This window comes from Mustela nivalis, assembly GCF_964662115.1.
Source record: "Mustela nivalis genome assembly, contig: HAP1_SCAFFOLD_1654, whole genome shotgun sequence".
Lineage (NCBI taxonomy): Eukaryota > Metazoa > Chordata > Mammalia > Carnivora > Mustelidae > Mustela > Mustela nivalis.
In genome coordinates this window covers 1-20,505 of record NW_028135010.1, presented here as the reverse complement: position 1 = coordinate 20,505, position 20,505 = coordinate 1, and the positions used below count along the sequence as shown (strand labels likewise).

At 41.3% G+C, this 20,505-nt stretch overlaps 1 protein-coding gene across 6 annotated transcripts in view; it reads right to left on the bottom strand.

Moving 5' to 3' along the window:
• XIAP (X-linked inhibitor of apoptosis) overlaps positions 1-18,367 on the bottom strand; it is a 48,945-nt gene extending 30,578 nt beyond the window's left edge. The window contains exons 1-3 of one of the 6 annotated variants that reach the window (XM_082750679.1): positions 17,994-18,367; positions 16,691-16,748; positions 11,906-12,056 (exon numbers count right to left, since the gene is read on the bottom strand). The gene's annotated coding sequence lies outside the window, so the exon portion shown is untranslated. Of the gene's footprint in view, positions 1-2,603; positions 2,848-11,905; positions 12,057-16,661; positions 16,876-17,993 lie in introns of those variants that run through there. The other 5 variants (XM_082750678.1, XM_082750674.1, XM_082750680.1 and 2 more) reach the window with 5 other exon arrangements.
• Between the last annotated feature and the right edge of the window lie 2,138 nt (positions 18,368-20,505).

Sequence of the window (20,505 nt, the reverse complement as noted above, 5' to 3'; positions counted from 1 at the left end):
TTCTTAATATTCTTCTGTTCCTAATCATTACAAATCATTTTCTGAAATGCAGTCTTTTCTAACTTCTAAGAAAGCAAGCCAACTGGCTGTTTTTTTTTTTTAAAGATTTTTATTTATTTATTTGACAGAGAGAGATCACAAGTAGGCAGAGAGGCAGGCAGAGAGAGGAAAGGAAGCAGGCTCCCCGCTGAGCAGAGAGCCCGATGCGGGGCTCGCTCCCAGGACCCCGGGATCATGACCTGAGCCGAAGGCGAAGGCTTAACCCACTGAGCCACCCAGGCGCCCCCCAACTGGCTGTTTTTAGGAGCTTCTTTCCATATTATGAAACACTGAAGCTATGTTCCTGAATTATGAAATTCTGTGAGTTTTTAACATTCGCTCTGTTCATCTTACAGCTTACGTATTTATAAACTAGTTCCAAACAGGTATAATTCATTACTAAATGCAGTTAATGACACGGACTCTGGTAATATAGGAGACTCTCCTTTAAGTCTTATCTTCATTCTCTCTCATTGAAAGCATTCTTTTTGCTGTGTCTACACATACGTTAGCACACTTTTGAACCTTTTTAATGTATTCATGTAGTGTGAATTGTTTTGAAACCAAAATACACATAGATTGAAAGATTTTTACACACAGGACAGATTTGTGCACAAGTTTAAACACAGATAAATCTGCGTGCAGGTTTATACAAAGATTTTAGATCTTCTTCAGCGGGATTATTCTAGGATCACTGACTACACTTTAGAAGAAAGTTGTGGTATTTATTATTGACAGGTAGAGTTTGTCATCCATATTATTTTCATTAGGCTATTTATTTCTCGCATATCCACTTAGAACAAATAAGAGTAAGGCTGCTGGGATGCCTGGGTGGCTTAGTTGGTTAAGCCGCTGCCTTCGGCTCAGGTCATGATCCCAGGATCTGGGATCAAGTCACACATCAGGCTTCTTGCTTGGTGGAAAGCCTGCTTCTCTCTCTGCCTCTGCTTGCCACTCTGCTTACTTGTGCTCTCTCTGCCAAATAAATCAATAAAAATCTTAAAAAAAAAAGAAGAGTAAGGCTGCTAACTTTCATTCTTTGCCTGACTTCCCTGGTATTTATCATTGTACAGTGTGCAAAAGCACTATAGTATACATGTATATAGAAATTAAGAATATCATGAAGTATATAAATTCCTTACAGTTTATGGGTAATTGCCCCCAAATCTATTTATTTCATTAACTAATCTCTATGCACAATGTGGGGCTCAAACTTAGGACCCCAAGATCAAGAGTCACATGCTCTACTGAGCCAGCCAGGCACCCCAATTAATTTTATGGTAGGTCTGCTATGGACACCTTTATTTTTTTTAACAGGATTTATTTTTGGGGGGGAGGGGCAGGGCATAGAGTCTTAAGCAGACTCTGCACTGAGTGCAGAGCCCCATGCAGCCTCGACGCCAGGCTCGATGTCACAACCCTGAGATTATGACCCATTTAACCAACTGCGCTACCCAGGCGCCCCATGCATGCCTTTAGAAACAGTTGTGTGCTATTAAAACAATGGAAGACCCAAATGACTACATTCTGAAGGGCATATTCTCTAAATGGTTAAAAAAAAAGAAAAAAAAAGAAAATCCTGATTAATTGAAAAAGGAAAAAAAAAACCCAACCTCTAGTGTTAAAAGCAATAGAAAAAAAATCCCATGCAGAGAGAAGTATTTTTTGTTAGATTTAATAAAAAAAACACTATTCAGAAATGTATTAAGCTTTTTAACAATACCTGCCTTCCTTGAAACAAAGATTAATATTTTTTAAAAAGTTGTTTGGTAGTCAATTATTACTGGCTAAGGTAATTTTAAAAAACAATGTACCCCATAATATCATGAGTTTCAGTATCACAGCACCTTTGAAAATATAACTACGCAGTTTCAGATGTGTACCAGTGATGAAAAGTCTGCAAATTAATATAAATTTATTTAAGATGGCTAACTAGGATGATGTCTCTGATGACTGAAATTAAATACTATAAATACCCATTAAAATTTTTAAAGTCAAAATAGCACCTGAATAATAAATCACCTTTCTTAACAAATAAATAGCAGAAGCTTTAGTAGTGGGTATTTTTTTTATATCAAGCTCACAGATCTCTACAATCTGTCTATGCTTCACTCTTCTGGTCTCTGGAAGACATTTATCCAATCACTACAGGCTCACTTAATGAACTACAAATTTTTTAAGATTTTATTTATTTGAGAGAGAGAATACCTGAGAGAGAGCACAAGCAAGGGGAGCAGGAGAGGGAGAGAAGAAGCAGGCTCCCTGCTGAGCAGGGAGCCCAATGTGAGGCAGGGCTCCATCCTAGGACCCCAGGATCACAACTGGAACCTAAGGCAGCCACTCAGGCAACTGAGCCACCTAGGCACCCCTGAACTACAAATTCTTAACATTATTCCTGCAACCAGGGGCTTTGTTAACCTCTCATCATGAAAATGCATTTCTTAAGTAATTATATTGATGATACGGCACAGTACAAAGGGAACTAAATGATTGTTGCAGGTTGAATCATGCCCCCACAAAAGGTATGTTTAAGTCCTAACCAGTGGTTAGGAATGTGAACTTACTTGGAAACTGGGTCTTTGCAGATGTAATCAAGTTAAGATGAGGTCATTAGGATGGGCCCTTATAAGGACTGAAGTCCAAGTAAGAGAAGAAACACAGACAGAGAGGCACATAGGGAAGATGGCCATGTGAAGGTGGAGGCAGAGACTGCAGTGATAATGCACCATCAATAAGCCAAGGAACACCAAGGATCAGTGGCAACTCCAGAAGCTACAAGAAAGGCATGGAACAGATTGTCTCCAGAATCTTCAGAGAGAATGTGGCCCTGCCAATACCTTCATTTCCAATTTCTAGCCTCCGGAACTGTGAGAAAATAAATTTCTGTTTATTTAAGCCACTCAGTTTGTGGTACCATGCTATGGCAACCCTAAAAAAACTAGTAACAATGATGTTAAAAATTGGACAGGAATTATGCAAGCAATATATCCCTATTAGCTCCCACTGCAGCACTATTATGCTTAAATACATTATGTAATTAAATAAAGGCATCTGTTTAAAACTCAGAAAATATGTGTTTTTAAGAATCTCATTTACAACATCCTTGCAGATTCTTCCACTCCAAACCCCAGAAAGATTACTCTTTGTGCCCCTACTATATCCTCTATACAATTTGCTGATGACCCAAGTTTTACTAGGACAAGATGTAATAATTTCTGTATGCATGTATGTATGTGTGTATATACGCAGTACATTGTTAGAATGGTCCTTTTTGGCAAGGATTGTCTTACCACACCTGTATTCCCAATGCCTAAGGAAATCAACATAACATACCGTAGTGCTTAATGAATGATGGGCAAAACCATCTCTAGTAGGTTACTGCTAATATTACACCACATCCCACCCACCATCTCCCTAAGACACTTGAGATTATGGTGAGCACTAAAAATTATTAATATATGCTTCAGAAATGTGAACAAAATAGGAAATACAGGCATACCATGCAAACAGCATAATTCTTCAGTGATTAAAACCTATACTAGGGGCGCCTGCTTGGCTCAGTGGGTTAAAGCCTCTGCCTTCAGCTCAGGTCATGATCCCAGGGTCCTGGGATCGAGCGCCACATCAGGCTCTCTCTCTGCTCGGGAGGGAGCCTGCTTCCTCCTCTCTCTCTGCCTGCTTCTCTGCCTACTTGTGATCTCTGTCTGTCAAATAAATAAATAAAATCTTAAAAAAAAAAACCTATACTAAAATCACATTTTAGGGGCCCCTGGCTGGCCCAGTAGGAGTAGCATTTGAATCTTGAGTGGAAAGATTACTTAAATAAAAACTTAAAAATCACATTTCAAAAATATAGGATTCATAAAATTTTTCATAGTAACAATCAAAATTTTATGTGTTCACCATAAAATACTGTAATTTCAAATTTATCTTAAGATTCTCTCTCACTGGGGCACCTGGGTGGCTCAGTGGGTTAAAGCCTCTGCTTGGGCTCAGGTCATGATCCCAGGGTCCAGGGATAAAGCCCCAAGTGTGTGGTTCTCTGCTCAGTGGGGAGCCTACTTCCCCCTTTTTCTCTGCCTGCCTCTCTGCCTACTTGTGATCTCTGTCGAATAAATAAATAAAATCTTTTAAAAAATTTCAAATTTTAGCCAAATTGTTTGTTTATACTAGTAGGGTTCTTCAAACCATGACATATTATAATTCTTTTAACTTTAAGTAATCTCTACACTCAATGTGGGGCTCAAACTCACAACCCTGAGATCAAGAGTCGCATGCTCTTCCAACTGAGCCAGCCACGCACCCCTCTTTTAACTTTATATTAATGGTCAACAAAACGTTTTTGAGATTAATCACATTCAATCAAATCAAAAGTTAATTCCCTAAAATTAAGCACCAGAGTCATTCAAATAACTAAATGACATTAATGAGCACTTAGCTTATAAGTTCAGTCAATAACCTAAACTTATGAATAGTGCCATATACAATAGGTACTTGATCGTGAAACCTACTTCTATAGACACCTGCAAAGGCATACTTAGAATCAATAAATAGAGTTATAAATTACATGCTCTATACTTGATTTATAAAGTCAGAGTAATACTTAAATTTTGAGCACAGACCTCCAGTCTTTGCCTAATTATTTATAATAATTAATTCCACAGGTACAGTTGCTCAGAATGGACACACAGTAAGATATTCCCTCCTTTTTTTTTTTTAACATTCCCTCATCTTTTAACAAATTATGCACCTGTGTTTCCCAAAACAATGTTCTGCATGAAGAATACACAGGTTTGGGGCTCAATAATTCATTAAAGATCATAAAAAGGCTCGACATCACTATTACTATTCCCTCTTTCATTTTATTGGCAACTGTTCAAAACTTAAGCAATTTACCATGCTTGCTAATCAGCTGCCTCTGATTAAAAAACAAACCATCTACAGTCCAAACTGTAGATCCATGACATAATTAATATTTATGCTTATTCAGAGCCCAGATCAAAACCTTTGCTAAAATCTGAACAGGCAGAAAAAAAAATCTCAAGATGGACATTAACTCAATCTTTAATACAAATGTTTTCTTTCTTATTTTTAAAAAGTTTTTGAAGATTTTGGGGACGCCTGGGTGGCTCAGTGGGTTAAGCCGCTGCCTTTGGCTCAGGTCGTGATCCCAGGGTCCTGGGATCAAGGCCCACATTGGGCTCCTTGTTCAGCAGGGAGCCTGCTTCTCTCTCAGCCTCTGTCTGTCACTCTGCCTGCTTGTGTGTGTGCACCACGCGCTCTCTTCCTGACAAATAAATAAATAAAATCTTAAAAAAAATTTTTTTGAAGATTTTTTTTAATTTATTGGGTGGGGAAGAGGAGCAGAGGGAAAAGCAGATTCCCTGCGGAGTGTGGGAGAACCGATCCTAGGACCCCGAGATCATGACCTGAGCTGTAGGCAGATGTCTAATCAGCTGAGCCATCTAGGTACCCCTCATGTTTTCCTTTTCAAAGGACAGGAATTCAAAAGAATCTTACTATGCAGGCTGCGACCTTTAGTATATTTAACCTTTTAAGACCCTTTCCAGGGGCGCCTGGGTGGCTCAGTGGGTTAAAGCCTCTACCTTTGGCTCAGGTCATGATTCCAGGGTCCTGGGATTGAGCCCTGCATTGGGCTTTCTGCTCCACAGGTAGCCTGCTTCCTCCTCTCTCTCTGCCTGCCTCTCTACCTACTTGTGATCTCTCTCTCTGCCAAATAAATAAATAAAATCTTTAAAAAAAGACTTTTCTGTGTGAATGTACACATGACATTATAAATATTTCTAGAGGGGATTTATTATACATGGTATTTTATAACTTGCTTTTTATCTTTTTTTTTAAAGGTTTTATTTACTTAAGAGAGTGAGTGAGAGTGAGCAGGAGAGTGAGGAAAGGGGCAGAGCGAGAAACAGACTGCCTGCTGTGCAGAGATTTCCCCCCCTCCACCTGCCAAATGTGGGGCTCCATCCCGGGACTCCAGGCTCATGACCTAAGCAGAAGGCCAATGCTTAACTGACTGAGCCACACAGGAGCCCTTGTTTTTTTTTTCCATTTAATAATGTATCATAAGCATCTTCCCAAATCCATCTTTATCTTGATTAGAACATTATTTTACATGGATGACTAAGGTGCCTCATTAGCGCAGTAGGTAGTGCATCAGTCTCATAAATGAATGACCAGTACATGACTATACAAATGTATCATGACCTCATCAAATCATATTTCTGAACACTAATTTTAGATGTATATTTCATTTTATTTTTAAAAATATTTTTATTTATTTGACAGAGAGAGAGCACAAGTAGGCAGAGAGGAAGGCAGAGAGGGGAGGAACCAGGATCCCCACTGAGTAGAGAGCCCGATGTGGGGCTCAATCCCAGAACCCTGGGATCATGACCTGAGCCGAAGGCAGAGGCTTTAACCCACTGAGCCACTCAGGCACCCCTAGATGTATATTTAAAAGAGACAATACACACATGATCCAACAGTTCGAGAAGTCACCTCATTCATGTTACCTACCCTGTACTTGAAATCCTCTGGTTTCCCTTGAAGGGATTCAGCAGCTTTCCCAAAATATGCCACTTTGGCATGTGGATTACTTTAAGTTGAAGTCAAATCAAGGCCCAAAGACTCAAAAAAAGCTTTTACCTTCTCCTTAACTGCCTAAAGGAATTTAGATAAAGGGCCCCATCCAGGAAGAGGATATTAGAGAAAACTACAAAGAATTTGGGTTAGGTGTGCTTAAGCTGGGGAAAGCTCTACCAGGCCTAGAGATCAAATTCCTCTCTGGTCCCACACTCTCAGTATGGTCTGGTAAACATTTGTTTGTCAAACATTTGTTCTTCCCACCTTCTTGTAAACGGTCTTTCTCCTCTTTGAAGTCTCAGACCCCTAACCCCCACCCCCGCCAGCTTCGGATGGCAAATAAGCCTCAACCACCTGACTGCCTGCAGCTCTCATATTCCTATGTGGCTTCTGTACATACTTAAATTTGTTTTTTTCCTGTTGCTCTGTTTTGTATCAATTTACCAGCCAAAGAACCTGGAATAGCAGAGGAAAAAACTTTTCTCCCCAACAGTTGGTGAGCCAGGCAGGAGCAACTTTACTGACTGATCACTGCTTGCTCCAGGGCTACGGCAGCTGAGAAATCCTGGCATCTCCAATAGGCATGGCAGAAGGTAAGAATTCTTACCATGTCAGTCTTCCGGATCTCTGCCTAAGGGGTCCAGTGGAAATTAGAGTGGTCTGAGTCCTTTTTTTCCTTTTCTAAATTTAGATTAGTAGGAAAACATATTTGTGAAACTAGTTCCTTGGGTATAGCCACTGTGCTAAAGATCTATTATGAGTACTCTTGATTTTTTTGAGTATTTTTTATTTTCATTTTTATTTTTTTTAAAGATTATTTATTTATTTATTTATTTGACAGACAGAGATCACAAGTAGGCAGAGAGGCAGGCAGAGAGAGAGGAGGAAGCAGGCTCCCTGCTGAGCAGAGAGCCCGATGTAGGGCTGGATCCCAGGACCCTGGAATCATGACCTGAGCCAAAGGTAGAGACTTTAACCCACTGAGCCACCCAGGCATCCCAAGTACTTTTGATTTTTATTGATCCTTTTCCTCCCAGAGATAGTCACTGTTTTCCTTTGTCTCTGCTGTGTTGTCATAAGAAGGAAGACCATAGGGTAGAGAACACAGGCTCAGGCCCTATAAGTCTGCTGTTCAAGCCGGCCTCACTGATTGGTGAACTCATGGTTCTCACCAGACCGGTGTCTGTTTATACAAACTCTGCTATGGTTAATGAACACATGAGGTAAAGGCTGCTGCTAAGAAACATCTTGGAAGCCAAAGTCACAAGATTGGAGGGTATAGGTCAAGTATTTAAGAGCTATTACAGCACTGGCCACGTAATCCAAAGACTCCTGTATTAGAGTAAGTTGGAACAGAACAGGTTAGATTCCTATTAGGTCACCTGTGAAACTCAGAAAAAATTCCATGCAAGTTACTCTGTAAACCACCACACGATCCCCAAACCAGTGGAACATCCATCTTAGGTATTAGTTTGGCTCGAGAGATTGGCTTAGCTTAAGCTGTTAACATACATATACAAAAAGCTGAATAAGGTTTTCCTTTTGTCTTGTTCTGTCTTAGAGAGTGTGGCTGTATGACCAGTGAGAATATTGTCTCTTGTCTCTGCCAGCCAGAAGATGCACATACCAGTGTGCATCTTGATGGCCAATGAGACTGGGTTCTGAGACATGAATCACAAGCAGCACTCTTTTCACCTAACTGTGCCAGCTCTCAGGGGAGTCTGTCAGAAGGGGTCCCATCCTAGTCCATAAGGGGCTTTTATGGCAACCTTCTTTGTTTTCCTAGTGTTGGAAAAAACCCATTCTAGTAATGCCTGGTATCAGATTAGTGGGTCTGGGACTGGAGGTGTTTTTTGCGAGAAAACAGAGACATGGTTTTCATACCACTCTTACAGCCTATAACAACAAAGGGCTTTACTTTCTTCGACTATCTTTGGGAGTGAATTTTTAGGATCTTGTAAGGACTGCATCTTTTGCACTCTCTTGTAGGATACCTCTTGCATCCTTGGCTAAGCCATAAAAAGGCTTCCTGATTTGAACCACTACTGACATTAATAGATGCTACTTGTTGGGGCACCTGGGTGGTTCAGTCAGTTAAGCATCTGGCTCTTGATTTCGATTCAGGTCATGATCTGAGGGTCAGGAGATCGAGCCCCATGTCAGGCTCTGTTATCAGTGGGGAGTCTGCTTAAGATTCTCTCTCCTCTCCCTCTGCCCGCTGCCCACTTCACATGAGTGCACACTCTCAAATAAATAAATCTTTAAAAAACATAGATTCTACTTCTCAGTGGCCAGATGATGGATCTTCAGAAATGAAAAAGTTCTATATTAGAAAAAAAATTTTAGAGAGCTCTCATCCTGAACAATTGTCTTAATGGTACTTATGGGAAAACCAAATTAAAAAGTAGACAGAAAGACACAGAAGAGCTAGCCTTAGAGATTCCTTTAACAAGAAATAAGAATAGAAATGAGAATAAAAGCTGTGAAGTCCCCAATATGAATTCACCTTCTTAAAATCTGGTCCATCTCTTCAGCAAATTCTTTAGTCCCCAGAGCTCCTTCACCTTCCCCAGAAAATCCCTTAAAGCACTTAGCTGCTTGTTTCAGCTTCCCCTTCCCTACAATATTTACAAGGAGCACTCCCGCATGATCTCTAAGACTGGGGTAGAGAAGTTACTCAGGTAAATACTGAAAGTCAGAAAATAAATTTAACAGAAGTACCTAAAATGGACAATAAGGCTCAGACATAAGGCTTATTTTGCTGGGTTCTATAATCAGGCTCCTCCAGTTTCCTCCTAGGCAATGTCCCTAAGAATTTCATGTCCCCTGGACAGCAGATCTTTTAAATTATAAAGCCCTTACCTCTACTTTCAGGAGCCTACCAAATTTAAAGAGGGATTCAAAAAATTAATGGCCATTTACAACTCCACTCAGCCAGACCACCTCCTGAAAACCTCCCCCTGCCTGGAATTTCTCCCAGGCCCTCCTACAAATATCAACTGAAGGCGATGTTTGGGGCCGACAGGGAGGCTTTTCCCCTTAAGGTGAATTCAAGGTTGAACTGAACACTAAGAAAGAAGGTCTTTATTAAAATGCTTTATACAGGGGCGCCTGGGTGGCTCAGTGGGTTAAAGCCTCTGCCTTCGGCCCAGGTCATGATCTCAGGGTCCTGGGATCGAGCCCCACATCGGGCTCTCAGCTCAGCAGGGAGCCTGCTTCCCCTTCTCCCTCTGCCTGCTGCTCTACCTACTTGTGATCTCTCTGTCAAATAAATAAATATTTTTAAAAATAAAACAAAATAAAATGCTTTATACAGACTTTACAAAACTGTATTAAACTTGGAAAATGTTTGCTATCTATCTGGCTAAAAACTGACAAAGGTTTTTTTTCCAGGGATGCCTGGCTGGTTCAGTTGGTAGAATATCCAACTCATGATCTCAGGATCATGAGTTCAAGCCCTATGATGGCCATAAGGCTTACAGCTTACGTAGTTCTGTGGTAAGAGACTGGCCAGGTTGAAAGCTAATATTCAGAGTGTGACAGGAACTTTTTTGGCCTCCTCCCCTAAGTTGAAATAAAACTATGTACCCAGAGGGAAAGAAAAATCTTCTAATGTTCTTGGGTAAGGATTCAAGTTGCAACCCAATTCTTGGAGGGCCTGAGAGCACCTGTCCTTATCTTACAAATCTTTGCAAAACTAGAAATGCAACACTAGAGGCAATTCAAAGTTCACCTATACCTTTTTACCATTCCCCAAACCTCTATTTATCTCACAAGGCTTGAAATATTGGCCTTAAGAAGCAGAAATTTATCTGAGGAACTTGTACTCTTTCCCTGTGCCTTTGAGATTTTTAAGTGTAAAATCTTACCTAGACTATGCCCAATTCCTAAGAGTGGTGTGGAAAAAAGGGGTAGGGGACAGAAACATTTTTATTTTTTTTATTATTATTTTTTAAAAGATTTATTTATTTATTTGACAGACAGAGATCACAAGTAGGCAGAGAGGCGGACAGAGAGAGAGGAAGGGAAGCAGGCTCCCCGCTGAGCAGAGAGCCCAATGTGGGGCTTGATCCCAGGACCCTGGGATCATGACCTGAGCCGAAAGCAGAGGCTTTAAGCCACTGAGCCACCCAGGCGCCCCCAGAAACCTTTTTAAAATATAAACTGCTAGCTTTGCACAGTGGCAGTCAATGAGATTTATTTGAGACACGATTATTGCTAATACAAACTTCTAAAAAGGCTTTTGTGCCTCAACTCTAGACTACAGCCTCCTTAAATATTACTTGTCAAGGACAAATACAAATCTTATAAGTCTTCTCTATAAATATGAGCTAAAAGGCTTCTACTCAGGTAAGTTAAACTTATTCTGACTGTTCTAAGATTTTATTTATTTATTTTTTTAGATAGAGCATGTGTGCATGCAAACATGAGCGGGAGAGGAACCGAGGGGGAGAGGAAGGAGGGGAAAAAAATTTCAAGCAGGCTCTGCCCTGAGCAGAGCCTGGCAAGGGGCTTGATCTCCTGACCCTGAGATCATGACCTGAGCTGAAACAAAAAAGTCGATAGCCACCCAGGCACCCCCACAACTGCTCCTTTACAAACTAGTGAGTTTTGCATTATCATACCCATCTCATTGGCTAAAATGCCCAACGTGGGGCTTGAACTCACGACCCTAAAATCAAGAGATGCATGTTCTATCAACTGTGCCAGTGAGGTACCCTTCTTATGGTTAACATTTTAAAACAAGGTCTCTACCTGCATTTATCTATATATTTATCTCTGTGTTGTAGATGGGTGGCATTTTCTATCTCCAGGTGGTATTACTAAAGTTAATTTGTTAAAACGCTCTATAAAATTAAGTGCTTATAAATTAGGTATCCCAAAAGTTCTCAGAGACTCTTCCTCTCCCCCTGCCTCTCCCTCATGTGGGCTCGCTCTCTCTCAAATAAATAAACATCTAAAAAATAAAAAATAAAATAGGCATGTTTTTAGAGTTATCAACACTGATTATAATGCAGACATTCAACTTCTATTCTGCCTAGGTTTACTAGTCAAGTATATAGCTCTTACAGAAAATAGCTTGGGGTGACGGCTGTCTAATGCCTCATGAAGTTTTTCTGAGTAGTCTAAACACAACCGTTGGGAGCAAGTGATTTAGTTAGATGTGAGACGTTAAGTGGGGTAGAGGTTTTTGGTTGAATTTTTGAGCAGTTAACTATATTTTACAGTATGTGTACTTAAAAATAGCTTCTAGGGGCACCTGGGTGGTTCAATGGGTTGAAGCCTCTGCCTTTGACTCAGGTCATGATCCCAGGGTCCTGGGGTGGAGCCCCGCTTAGGCTCTCTGCTCAGCGGGGAGCCTGCTTCCTCTTCTTTCTCTGTCTGCCTCTCTGCCTACTTGTGATCTCTGTCTTAAAAAAAATTTAAAAAATAAAATAAAATAAAAATAGCTTCTAAAATCTTTTTGGTAACTTTACTTTTTTAAAGGATTTTATTTATTTGGCAGAGAGAGAGAGAGAGCTTAAGCAGGGAAAGCAGCAGGCAAAGAGTGAGAGAGAAGCAGGCTCCTACCTAGCAGGTAGCTGATGTAGGGCTTGATTCCAGCACCCTGGGATAATGACCTGAGGTGAAGGCAGACGCTTAACTGACTGAGCCACCCTGGTGCCCCCTTTTTAGTAACTTTAAAGTTTAGAGTTTTGCTAAGTTAAATGATGGAAGTTTACGGAATATCTAATTTCCAAGTAAGATAAACAATGAAACATTAATTACTGAACACAGGGGAAGCCTGGGTGGCTCTGTTGGTTGGGCCGCTGCCTTCGGCTTGGGTCGTGATCCCAGTGTCCTGGGATGGGAGTCCCACATCAGGCTCCTTGCTCAGCGGGAGCCTGCTTCTCCCTCTGCCTCTGCCTGCCACTCTGTCTTCCTGTGCTCACTCTGACAAATAAATAAATAAAATCTTTTAAAAAAATTACTGAACACAGGTTTTTATCTAGTTTTGGGTTCCTGTTACACATAAAGATAAATATGGGTCTATTAGTAAACACATTTTACACCACATTAAAAGACTAAAATGAAGAAGCATATGCTTATAGGAATTATGAAATGTACTCAAAAATTTGCCAATCTAAAAGAATACTGATGTAAACTGTTCACAATTGCTTATTAGTTTTAACCAGAAAAAAAAAAGCAGGTTATGTTTTTGGCTATGAAAGTGCATGAGGTATGGAGATGCATTTGTGTTATAGGAAAAGAAAGTAATTTGTCCTGAAGTCAATCTGGTTATTTCAAATTGGGAAAGGTGAAAAGAAGGGACAAACAGAAAGTTGGGAACACAGAGAGAGAGAGAGAGAGAAAATCCTACCTGGTATAATAAAGCTGGCTAAAATTGAATTGTTGGGGCACCTGGGTGGCTCAGTTGGTTAAGCATCTGCCTTTGGCTCAGGTCATGATCCTGGGATCCTGGATCAAGCCCCGAATAGGGCTCCCCACTAAGCAGGGAGCCGGCTTCTCCCTTTCCCTCTCCCTGCTCATACTCTCTCTCTGGCTCTCTGGCTCTCAAATAAAATCTTTTAAATAATTTGAACTGTTATTACAAGGGTTTTTGTTTGGATGCCTCGGTGTCTCAGTGGGTTAAGTCTCTGCCTTCAGCTCAGGTCATGATCTCAGGGTCCTGGGATGGAGCCCCATATCGGGCTCTTTGCTCAGCGGGGAGCTTGCTTCCCCCTCTTTCTCTGCCTGCCTCTCTGCCTACTTGTGATTTCTCTGTCATACAAATAAATAAAAATCTTTTAAAAATTAGGGTTTTTGTTAAAAAAAGGGGGGGCGCCTGGGTGGCTCAGTGGGTTGAGGCCTCTGCCTTTGGCTCGGGTCATGATCCCAGGGTCCTGGAATTGGGCCCTGCATCGGGGTCTCTGCTCAGTGGGGAGCCTGCTTCCTCCTCTCTCTCTGCCTGCTTCTCTGCCTACTTGTGATCTCTGTCTGTCAAATAAATAGATAAAATCTTTAAAAAAAAATAAAAATTAGGGTTTTTGTTAAATTTAATTTTTTAAAGAAGATTTTATTTTTGAGTGAAAGAGTGTGCCAGCAGGGGAGGCGCAGAGGCAGAGGGATAAGAAGACTCCCTGCTGAGCAGGGAGCTGGACACAGGGCCAATCCCAGGACCTGGAGATCATGACCTGAGCTGAAGGCAGATGCTTAACCTACTGAGCCACGCAGGCACCCTACAAGGGTTTTTAAAATAAGCTTTAATATTGGTAGTACACTTACGTAAAATTAAAACTCAATTTTTCATTTGCTAAAAGGATAATGCTTCCTTGGACTACTGGTCTGCTAATTTAAGAGACTGTGAAAGGTTTTTCTTTACCTTTTAAGTAATCTTCTTAGAAAGCAAAGATTTTGTATTTTATTAAAATAATTTCCTGTGCTTTATCAGCTCTTTGATTGGTTTTGCTCACAACTATGTAAGCTTTTGTATTTGCCCATAAAATCTTTTGTCACTCTGGTTAAATAATGTTTCATAATCATCTCTGATCCTATTTAGTCAAATGTTTTAAAGTATTTTGGTATTTTTGACAAAGTTTTCAAAAATTAAATTACAAATAAAGTCTTTTTGACCTCAAACTAGTTTGGGGATTTTTCCAAAGGGCACCCTTGAACCTCTCAAAAGATTTGTTCTCTCCTTATAAAAAGTGAGATATTAACTAATTAGGCTCATTTGGTATGTTAAATTACATGGGAAGCATTGTCAAATAACTGATAATAATCTTCTTAAACCTAAGTGTTCCACAAATCATATGAATTTTAAAAAAAGATTTTATTTATTTATTTGACAGAGAGAGACACAGTGAGAGAGGGAATACAAGTAGTGGGAGTGGGAGAGGGCAAAGCAGGTTTCCCGCCAGCAGGGAGCCTGATGCAGGACTCCATCCCAGGACCCTGAGATCATGACCAGAGCCGAAGGCAGACACTTAATAACTGAGCCACCAAGGCACCCCTCATATGAAATTTCTAGAAATCTGGGGGTGCCTGGCTGGCTCAGTTAGTCGAGTGTGCAACTCTTGATCTCAGGGTTATAGGTTTGAGCCCCAAGTTGGGTGCAGAGATTACTTAAAAATAAAACCTTAAGGAAAAAAATTATAAAATATTCTAAATTCTGAAAAAATTCTAAAAATCTGTTACATACTGGTATGCTTGCCATCTTAAAATGTATCTCACCAAAACAACCAAATTTCCTTGTCAACCACATTATAACAAACACTCATCAGATCTTTAACCATTGCCATGTTAAAGGCTTTTGCTACTTACACTTATTTACTCTGATGCTTTTGCAAATGTTCCGCACAAGTGTTTCACCTTCAGAGAAATTCATGGGAAGGACTCTTTTTGCTTTTCCTTTTTAAGTAGGCTCCCTGCCCTGAGTGGAGCCCATAGAAAGGACTCGACAGGTACGCTAGAATATGGGTTTCCAATAACTTTAAGATCATAAAACTGAACTGGGTGAGAATTTTTGGAACAAATGTAAAAGCTGGATTTAACAGAACAAGTACTAATTACATAATACTATAAAGAACTGAAAAGGTTGATTAGGATTCTTTATGACTTGTTTATAATATCACTTGTTCTTTCGTCTTTTTTTTTAAGGTTATTTATTTATTTGACAGACAGAGATCTCAAGCAGGCAGAGAGGCAGGCAGAGAGAGGGGAAAGCAGGCTTCCCGCTGATCTGAAAGCCTGATGTGGGGCTCAATTCCAGTACTCTGGGATCATGACCTGAGCTGAAGGCAGAGGCTTTAACCCACTGAGCCACCCAGGTGCCCCTCGTTCTTTCATCTTTTATCTTTCAGAAATAAGGAATGCTTTCTTTACAAAAAAAAAAAAATTTTTAGGGACACCTGGGTGGCTCAGTCATTAAATCGTCTGCCTTTGGCTCAAGTCATGATCCTAGGATCCTGGGATCGAGCCCCGCACTGGGTTCCCTGGTTGGCAGGAAGCCTGCTTCTCCCTCTGCTGCTCCTCTGCTTGTGTTCCCTTTCTTGCTGTGTCTCTGTCAAACAAATAAATAAAAATATTTTTTAAAAAAATATTTTATTTATTTGTTTGACAGAGAGAGACCACAAGTAGGCAGAGAGGCAGGCAGAGAGAGAGGAGGAAGCAGGCTCCCCGTGGAGCAGAGAGCCTATGAGGGGCTTGATCCCAGGACCCTGAGATCATGACCTGAGCTGAAGGCAGAGGCTTTAACCCACTGAGCCACCCAGGTGCCCCCAAATAAATAAAATATTTTAAAAAAAGAGATTTAATTTATTGGGGCACCTGGGTGGCTCAGTTGGTTAAGCATCTGCCTTAGGCTTGAGTCATGATCCAGGGGTCCAGGGATCAGGCCCCAGGTTGTTGGGCTCCCTGCTCAGCGGGGACCTGCTTTTCCCTCTCCCTCTGCTGCTCTCCCTGCTTGTGTTCAGTTTCTCTCATTTTCAGATAAATAAATTGCAAGTAAGTTTATTTGCGAGAGAGAAAGTATGTGTGCATGGACTCAAACTGGGAGAGGGAGAGGGAAAGAATCTCAAGTGGACTCTGCACTGAGCATGGAGCCCAAAGTGGGGCTTGATCTCACAAACCCCAGATCATGACCTGAGCTGAAACGAAGAGCCAGATACTTAACCGACTGAGCGAGCCAGGCACCCCAGGAAACCCTTCTTCTTAAGCTACGACCTTAAGCAATTTGTTAAATGATACCTTTGAGAGCAGAAATGGAACATACATTTTTTACCTGATCCATCCAGAATTTGGAAACTCAGTATTCTTATTTTCATGGCAAGATAGTTACTTGCATAGGTTCTATAAGAATCTGTTCTCCTTATAACAGGACACAACTGGGAACACTGGCTATAGTACCAAGGCTTTGACTGGGATGTTATATTTGAGAGAGACATGCACAGACTCAGATACCATTAGACAGCTTTAAGGAGCTAAGGCTAACTTCATGGAGCCAATAAAGCCCCTTGGAAAAATCAGCCTGATACCTTGCTTACAGGATTCCCGGTAGCCTTACCAGGTAAGGAAGGAAGGTCACCTTCAAGAAGGATAGGAACCTTAGGAAATCCTGGGAACTGTGAAAAGAGAAATTAACCCAAATCTGTAAGTATTACAGGTTAAGTCTAATGGCAAGTCTTAGCTTGGCTTTCTAACCCCAAGAAACCTTTAAAGAGTCCAATCAGATTTTTTTTTAAAGATTTTATTTATTTATTTGACAGACAGATCATAAGCAGGCAGAGAGGGAGGCAGAGAGAGAGGAGGAAGCAGGCTCCCTGCTGAGCAGAGAGCCCGATGTGGGGCTTGATCCCAGGACCCTGGGATCATGACCTGAGCTGAAGGCAGAGGCTTTAACCCACTGAGCCACTCAGGCGCCCCTCCAATCAGATTTCTTATGAAAAGTTCCAACAAAGCAGATTAAAAGAGCCTATATGACAAATCAACACTCTTGTTACACTTATGTAAATAAGCCAAGTTTATTGAAACTAGACTGAATTTGCGAATAGACAGGTATGTGACTAACTTTGATAAAAATGGGGGGGGGAATCTGACAGAGAAAAATTATGTTTCAGTAATACACCATTATGAATATCAAATTCTAGTTCTACTGGGGCACCTGGGTGGCTCAGTCAGGTTAAGCATTTGACTCTTGATTTTAGTCCAGGTCTTGATCTCGGGGTTGTGAGCTCAAGTCCCACATTTGATTCCACATGAAGCCTCTTTAAAAAAGTGGGGGTTGCCTGGGTGGCTCAGCTAGTTAAGTGTCTAACTTTTGGTTTCAGCTCAGGTTGTGGGACTTCATCTCATGGGTTGTGGGACTGAGCCCCACGCTGGGCTCTGGGCTTAGCAGGAAGTCTGCTTGGAGATACTCTCCCTCTGCCCCTTTCCTCACTTACGTTCTCTCTAAATAAATAAATCTTTTTTAAAAAGTCTCAAGTGCTAGTGCTATTGTCTTTGAGTTCTACCTATAAACTGGATTGGATTCTGAATCCAGAAGTTTCCTCCAATATTTGGCTACAACTCTCCAAACTAACATTTCTAAATTTACCCCAACCTCCTGAGTTGGAATCCGAGAACTAAAACTGCTCCTTTTCCAAAGCCATGTGAGCTAAAGCCGGACAACTTCAGAGACATCACAACAGCTCACATACAGTCTTCATGCCTATTGCTATGTGGACCACTCAGAAAGATCACCAGAGACATTCAGGAAAATCTTTGAGAATGCCACTGTCTGCCTGCACTCTATCTGAAGCTTCTTCAAACTGACCATCTAGAAATCCTCTCACCAGGCTGCCTTCAGAACTCAGAAACTAGGTGGGTACCTGGGTGCTCAGTCCTTAGGCGACTGCATTCAGCTCAGGTTGTGATCCCAGGTTCCTGCGATGGAGCCCCACATTGGGCTCCCTGCTCAGTGGGAAGCCTGCTTCTTCCTCTCCCACTCCCCCTGCTTGTGTTTCCTCTCTCACTATATCTCTCTCTAAAAAACAACTCAGAAACTGAAACTTTCATCTGCTCTATTAACCTTTCTGTTTCGTTTTCACAGAAATTTCTCTTATTAAATACCAGACTGTTTGCATCACAGCCCTAACTTTGGGAGTTCAAGTGCATTACCATCTTCTGAAATGAGACACAACTATTTAACTGAACTGACTATTCTCAGGATTAAGAGACCAGTTCAGTGAGATGGAGCAATATACCAACTCAACTTCTGGGTTGTGAAACTTCATTGGCAAGCTTCAAAGGCTGGACTAAAGGGTATCAAAAGAAGCCTTCCCAAAGTGTCCAGCTTTGGTATGAGGATTACTTTTAAAATATTTATTACTATTATTACTCATTATAATTTCTACACCCAACTGGAAGCTCCAACTCACAACCCCGAGATCAAGTTGCATGCTCTTCTCAATCAGCCAGTCAGGCGCCCCTTATTTTTCTAAGTAAACTCTACCCTCAATGTGGGGCTTGAACTCAAGACCCAGAGATCAAAAGTTGCATATCCTACCAACCCAGCCAGCCAGGCGCCTGGGGCCTGTGGACTACTTTAACCGGAAGTGAGTCAAGCTCCAAAGATTCAGGAAATGCTTTTACCTCCTCCTCAACTGCCCAAAGGAATTTAGATAGAGGGCCTGGTCCAGGAAGAGAACTATCACCATAGATAACTGCAAAGAATACGAGCTAGGTGTGGTAAACTGGGGGAAGCTCTGTAGGACCTGGAGATCAAATTCCTGTGTTTCATGGTCTACGTATGGCCGGGCAAACGTTTATCAAACATTTGTTCTTCCCATGGTCCTATAAACTTTCTCCCCTTTGAAGTCTCAGACCCCTACCCCCTTTGCTCCCCAGTTTAGGATGGCATATAAATCTCAACTCTGACTGCCTGTAGATCTCATGTTCTTATGGGGCTCCCATATGTATGTAATCAAAATTTTTTTCCTAATAATCTGTCCTGTATCAGTTTACCAGCCAAAGGAACCTAGAAAAGTATAAAAATAATCCCCCAAGACATTCCCAGTAGCAATAATCCTTACCAATTTGTGTATTCCTCCAGAGATGATCTATGAATATACTAAGCCACCCAGGCACCCCGGAAATGAACTTTTTTTCCCCCGGAAATAAACATTTTAAAAGATACCACCATTTTTGTCCTGTTTGGCAGGACAGTGATGGCCATCACTGCCAACAATAAAAATATAACAGTGGGAAAGGTACGTGATTAACAGGCACTCTTGTTAGCTCAGTGGGTTAAGCCTCTGCCTTCAGCTCAGGTCATGGTCTCAGGGTCTCGGGATATACTAAGCCACCCAGGCACCCCGGAAATGAACTTTTTTTCCCCCGGAAATAAACATTTTAAAAGATACCACCATTTTTGTCCTGTTTGGCAGGACAGTGATGGCCATCACTGCCAACAATAAAAATATAACAGTGGGAAAGGTACGTGATTAACAGGCACTCTTGTTAGCTCAGTGGGTTAAGCCTCTGCCTTCAGCTCAGGTCATGGTCTCAGGGTCTCGGGATCAAGCCCCGCATCAGGCTCTCTGCTCAGTGGGGAGCCTGCTTCCCCCCACCTCTGCCAGCCTCTCTGCCTACTTGTGATCTCTCTCTGTCAAATAAATAAAATCTTTAAAGAAAAATAAAAATTGGTATACTTTTTGTGGTGGTGGAAATGGGTCAAAGAAGTAAAGGGGATTGGGCGCCTGGGTGGCTCAGTGGGTTAAGCCGCTGCCTTCGGCTCAGGTCATGGTCTCAGGGTCCTGGGATCGAGTCCCGCATCGGGCTCTCTGCTCAGCAGGGAGCCTGCTTCCCTCTCTCTCTCTGCCTGCCTCTCCATCTACTTGTGATTTCTCTCTGTCAAATAAATAAATAAAATCTTAAAAAAAAAAAAAAGAAGTAAAGGGGATTAAGAGTACACGTATGTTGGGGCAGTTGGGTGGCTCAGTTGGTTAAGCACCTGCCTTCTCCTCAGGTCATGATCCTGGGGTCCTGTGATCAAGCTCCATGTCAGGCTCCCTGCTAAGAGGGGAGTCTGCTTCTCCCTCTGCCTCTGCCCCCTGCCTTGCCTCCTCTCTCCACTCTCAAATAAATAAATGTCTTTTTTTTAAAAAAAAGAGTACACTTACTTATCTTGATGAGCACCAAATAATATATGAAATTGTTGAATCATTATTATACATTTGAAATAAATATAACTTTATGTTAACTACACTAGAATTAAAAGTTTTAAAAAATTAGTACACCTTTCCTAGAGTAAGGTAGCAATATGTTCTAAAATCTTAAATATGTAATTATCTTCTGAGCCACCTATTCTAGTTGAAAGCATCAACTTTAAGGAAACCATCA